Here is a 6,329-nt window from a genome sequence, read left to right as displayed (position 1 = left end):
GCGTAGCATGTTTGTTTGTGGGAGTGGCTTGTTTGTGGGTGTGGCTTGTTTGTTTGTGGGCGTGTCTTGATTGTGGGTGTGGCTTGATTGTTTGTGGGTGTGGCTTGTTTGATTGTGGGTGTGGCTTGTTTGTTTGTGGGAGTTGCTTGTTTGTGGGAGTGGCTTGATTGTTTGTGGGTGTGGCTTGTTTGTTTGTGGGCGTAGCATGTTTGTTTGTGGGAGTGGCTTGTTTGTGGGTGTGGCTTGTTTGTTTGTGGGCGTGTCTTGATTGTGGGCATAGCATGTTTGCTTGTGAGAGTTGCTTGTTTGTGGGTGTGGCTTGATTGTTTGTGGGAGTGGCTTGATTGTTTGTGGGTGTGGCTTGTTTGTTTGTGGGCGTAGCATGTTTGTTTGTGGGAGTGGCTTGTTTGTCAATCAAGCCACACCCACAAACAATCAAGCCACTCCCACAAACAATCAAGCCACACCCACAAACAAGCCACTCCCACAAACAAACATGCTACGCCCACAATCAAGACACGCCCACAAACAAACAAACCACACCCACAAACAATCAAGCCACACCCACAAACAAGCCACTCCCACAAACAAACATGCTACGCCCACAAACAAACAAGCCACACCCACAAACAATCAAGCCACACCCACAAACAACAAAGCCACACCCACAAACAATCAAGACACGCCCACAAACAATCAAGCCACACCCACAAACAATCAAGCCACACCCACAAACAAACAAGCCACTCACACAAACAAACAAGTCACACAGCCACACCCACAAACAAGCCACTCCCACAAACAATCAAGCCACACCCACAAACAAGCCACTCCCACAAACAAACATGCTACGCCCACAATCAAGACACGCCCACAAACAAACAAACCACACCCACAAACAATCAAGCCACACCCACCCACAAACAATCAAGCCACACCCACAAACAATTAAGCCACACCCACAAACAAGCCACTCCCACAAACAATCAAGACACGCCCACAAACAATCAAGCCACACCCACAAACAATCAAGCCACACCCACAAACAAACAAGCCACTCCCACAAACAATCAAGACACGCCCACAAACAATCAAGCCACACCCACAAACAATCAAGACACGCCCACAAACAATCAAGCCACACCCACAAACAATCAAGCCACACCCACAAACAATCAAGACACGCCCACAAACAATCAAGCCACACCCACAAACAACAAAGCCACTCCCACAAACAAACAAGTCACACCCACAAACAATCAAGCCACACCCACAAACAAACAAGCCACACCCACAAACAAACAAACCACACCCACAAACAATAAAGCCACTCCCACAAACAATCAAGCCACGCCCACAAACAAACCACACCCACAAACAATTAAGCCACACCCACAAACAATCAAGCCACTCCCACAAACAATCAAGCCACACCCACAAACAAGCCACTCCCACAAACAAACATGCTACGCCCACAATCAAGACACGCCCACAAACAAACAAACCACACCCACAAACAATCAAGCCACACCCACAAACAATCAAGCCACACCCACAAACAATTAAGCCACACCCACAAACAAGCCACTCCCACAAACAATCAAGACACGCCCACAAACAATCAAGCCACACCCACAAACAATCAAGACACGCCCACAAACAATCAAGCCACACCCACAAACAACAAAGCCACTCCCACAAACAAACAAGTCACACCCACAAACAATCAAGCCACACCCACAAACAAACAAGCCACACCCACAAACAAACAAACCACACCCACAAACAATAAAGCCACTCCCACAAACAATCACGCCACGCCCACAAACAATTAAGCCACACCCACAAACAAACCACACCCACAAACAATAAAGCCACTCCCACAAACAATCAAGCCACGCCCACAAACAAACCACACCCACAAACAATCAAGCCACACCCACAAACAATCAAGCCACACCCACAAACAATCAAGCCACACCCACAAAAAACAAGACACGCCCACAAACAATCAAGCCACACCCACAAACAATCAGCCACACCCACAAAAAACAAGCCACACCCACAAACAATCAAGCCACACCCGCAAACGCCACACCCACAAACAATCAAGCCACACCCACAAACAATCAAGCCACACCCGCAAACGCCACACCCACAAACAAACAAGCCACACCCACAAACAATCAAGCCACACCCGCAAACGCCACACCCACAAACAAACAAGCCACACCCACAAACAAACAAACCACACCCACAAACAATAAAGCCACTCCCACAAACAATCACGCCACGCCCACAAACAATTAAGCCACACCCACAAACAAACCACACCCACAAACAATAAAGCCACTCCCACAAACAATCAAGCCACGCCCACAAACAAACCACACCCACAAACAATCAAGCCACACCCACAAACAATCAAGCCACACCCACAAACAATCAAGCCACACCCACAAAAAACAAGACACGCCCACAAACAATCAAGCCACACCCACAAACAATCAAGCCACACCCACAAAAAACAAGCCACACCCACAAACAATCAAGCCACACCCGCAAACGCCACACCCACAAACAATCAAGCCACACCCACAAACAATCAAGCCACACCCGCAAACGCCACACCCACAAACAAACAAGCCACACCCACAAACAATCAAGCCACACCCGCAAACGCCACACCCACAAACAATCAAGCCACACCCACAAACAATCAAGCCACACCCGCAAACGCCACACCCACAAACAAACAAGCCACACCCACAAACAATCAAGCCACACCCGCAAACGCCACACCCACAAACAAACAAGCCACTCCCACAAACAATCACGCCACGCCCACAAACAATTAAGCCACACCCACAAACAAACCACACCCACAAACAATAAAGCCACTCCCACAAACAATCAAGCCACGCCCACAAACAAACCACACCCACAAACAATCAAGCCACACCCACAAACAAACAAACCACACCCACAAACAACAAAGCCACTCCCACAAACAAACAAGTCACACCCACAAACAATCAAGCCACACCCACAAACAATCAAGACACGCCCACAAACAATCAAGCCACACCCACAAACAATCAAGCCACACCCACAAAAAACAAGCCACACCCACAAACAAACAAGCCACACCCACAAACAAGCCACACCCACAAACAATCAAGCCACACCCACAAACAATCAAGCCACACCCGCAAACGCCACACCCACAAACAAACAAGCCACACCCACAAACAATCAAGCCACACCCGCAAACGCCACACCCACAAACAAACAAGCCACACCCACAAACAAACAAACCACACCCACAAACAATAAAGCCACTCCCACAAACAATCAAGCCACGCCCACAAACAAACCACACCCACAAACAATTAAGCCACACCCACAAACAATTAAGCCACACCCACAATCAATCAAGCCACACCCACAAACAAGCCACACCCGCAATCAATCAAGCCACACCCACAAACAAGCCACACCCGCAATCAATCAAGCCACACCCACAAACAAACAAAACACAACCACAATCAATCAAGCCACACCCACAAACAAGCCACACCCGCAATCAATCAAGCCACACCCACAAACAAACAAAACACGCCCACAATCAATCAAGCCACACCCACAAACAAACAAACCACACCGACAATCAATATTTTCTTTCTTTCTTTCTTTCTTTATTCTTTTCTTTCTTTCTTTCTTTCTTTCTTTCTTTTTTTCTTTCTTTCTTCATTCATTCATTCTTTAATTCATTATTTATTTATTTATTCTTTCTTTCTTTCTTTCTTTCTTTATTCATTTATTCATTTATTCATTTATTCATTTATTCATTCTTTAATTCATTATTCATTCTTTAATTCATTATTCATTCTTTAATTCATTATTTATTTATTTATTTATTCTTTATTTATTCATTTATTCATTTATTCATTTATTCATTTATTCATTCTTCTAATTCATTATTCATTATTTTTTTATTCTTTATTTATTCATTTATTCATATATTTATTCATTTATTCATTTATTCATTTATTCATTTATTCATTCATTCTTTAATTCATTATTTTTTTTTTTTTTATTCTTTCATTCTTTCTTTCTTTCTTTCTTTCTTTCTTTCTTTTTTTATTCATTTATTCATTTATTCATTTATTCATTTATTCATTCTTTAATTCATTATTTATTCATTTATTCATTTATTAATTCATTCATTCATTCATTCTTTAATTCATTATTTATTTATTTATTCTTTCTTTCTTTCTTTATTCATTTATTCATTTATTCATTTATTCATTTATTCATTATTTAATTCATTATTCATTCTTTAATTCATTATTTATTTATTTATTTATTCATTTATTCATTTATTCATTTATTCATTTATTCATTTATTCATTTATTCATTTATTCATTTATTCATTCTTTAATTCATTATTCATTCTTTAATTCATTCTTTATTTATTTATTTATTCATTTATTCATTTATTCATTTATTCATTTATTAATTCATTCATTCATTCATTCTTTAATTCATTATTTATTTATTTATTCTTTCTTTCTTTCTTTATTCATTTATTCATTTATTCATTTATTCATTTATTCATTTATTCATTATTTAATTCATTATTCATTCTTTAATTCATTATTTATTTATTTATTTATTCATTTATTCATTTATTCATTTATTCATTTATTCATTTATTCATTTATTCATTCTTTAATTCATTATTCATTCTTTAATTCATTATTTATTTATTCATTTATTCATTTATTCATTTATTCATTTATTCATTTATTCATTCTTTAATTCATTATTCATTATTTTTTTATTCTTTATTTATTCATTTATTCATATATTTATTCATTTATTCATTTATTCATTTATTCATTCATTCATTCATTCATTATTTTTTTATTTTTTTATTCTTTCATTCTTTCTTTCTTTCTTTCTTTCTTTCTTTCTTTCTTTATTAATTTATTAATTTATTAATTTATTAATTTATTAATTTATTCATTTATTCATTTATTCATTCTTTAATTCATTATTTATTCATTTATTCATTTTTTTATTCATTTATTCATTTATTCATTCATTCATTCATTCATTCTTTAATTCATTATTTATTCATTTATTCATTCATTCATTCATTCATTCATTCATTCATTCATTCATTATTTTTTTATTTTTTTATTCTTTCATTCTTTCTTTCTTTCTTTCTTTCTTTCTTTCTTTCTTTATTCATTTATTCATTTATTCATTTATTCATTTATTCATTCTTTAATTCATTATTTATTCATTTATTCATTTTTTTATTCATTTATTCATTCATTCATTCATTCATTCATTCATTATTTAATTCATTATTTATTTATTTATTCTTTCTTTCTTTCTTTCTTTCTTTCTCTTTCTTTCTTTCTTTCTTTCTTTCTTTATTCATTTATTCATTTATTCATTTATTTATTCATTTATTCATTTATTCATTCATTCATTCATTCATTCATTATTTAATTCATTATTTATTTATTTATTCTTTCTTTCTTTCTTTCTTTCTTTCTCTTTCTTTCTTTCTTTCTTTCTTTCTTTCTTTATTCATTTATTCATTTATTCATTTATTCATTCATTCATTCATTATTTAATTCATTATTTATTTATTTATTCTTTCTTTCTTTCTTTCTTTCTCTTTCTTTCTTTCTTTCTTTCTTTATTCATTTATTCATTTATTCATTTATTTATTCATTTATTCATTTATTCATTTATTCATTCATTCATTCATTCATTCATTCCTTCCTTCATTCATTCATTCATTCATTCATTATTTAATTCATTATTTATTTATTTATTCTTTCATTCTTTCTTTCTTTCTTTCGGACCAGAGACGGCCGAGATACGCCCGGGGACCCCTTCGCGACCCCCTGCGGACCCCCGCGGACCCCCACCCGGGCACGGGGCTGAGTCCCCGAGGGCGGCCCGGTCGCAACGAGATTCCCGATACGCCCGGGGACCCCTTCGCGGACCCCCGCGGACCCCCCGCGGACCCCCGGACCCACCCACTGAGCAAGCATTATGGTACACACATCACTCGCTCGCTCGCTCGCTCGCACTCACTCACGCACGCACGCACGCACGCACGCACGCACGCATTTTACATTTGACATGAAATGCATTCAGATGTATTTTTACAATGGTTTCTAACAGTATTCTTTTTAACATGTGATTGTATAGTGGTCACACATCACACGTGCACGCACGCACGCACGCACGCACGCACGCACGCACGCACGCACGCACGCACGCACAGATAGTGTGCATA

The sequence above is a fragment of the Protomyctophum bolini genome, assembly GCF_963924005.1.
Source record: "Protomyctophum bolini genome assembly, chromosome: 12".
NCBI classification, from domain to species: Eukaryota; Metazoa; Chordata; class Actinopteri; order Myctophiformes; family Myctophidae; genus Protomyctophum; species Protomyctophum bolini.
Note: the sequence above shows the minus strand (reverse complement) of the source record.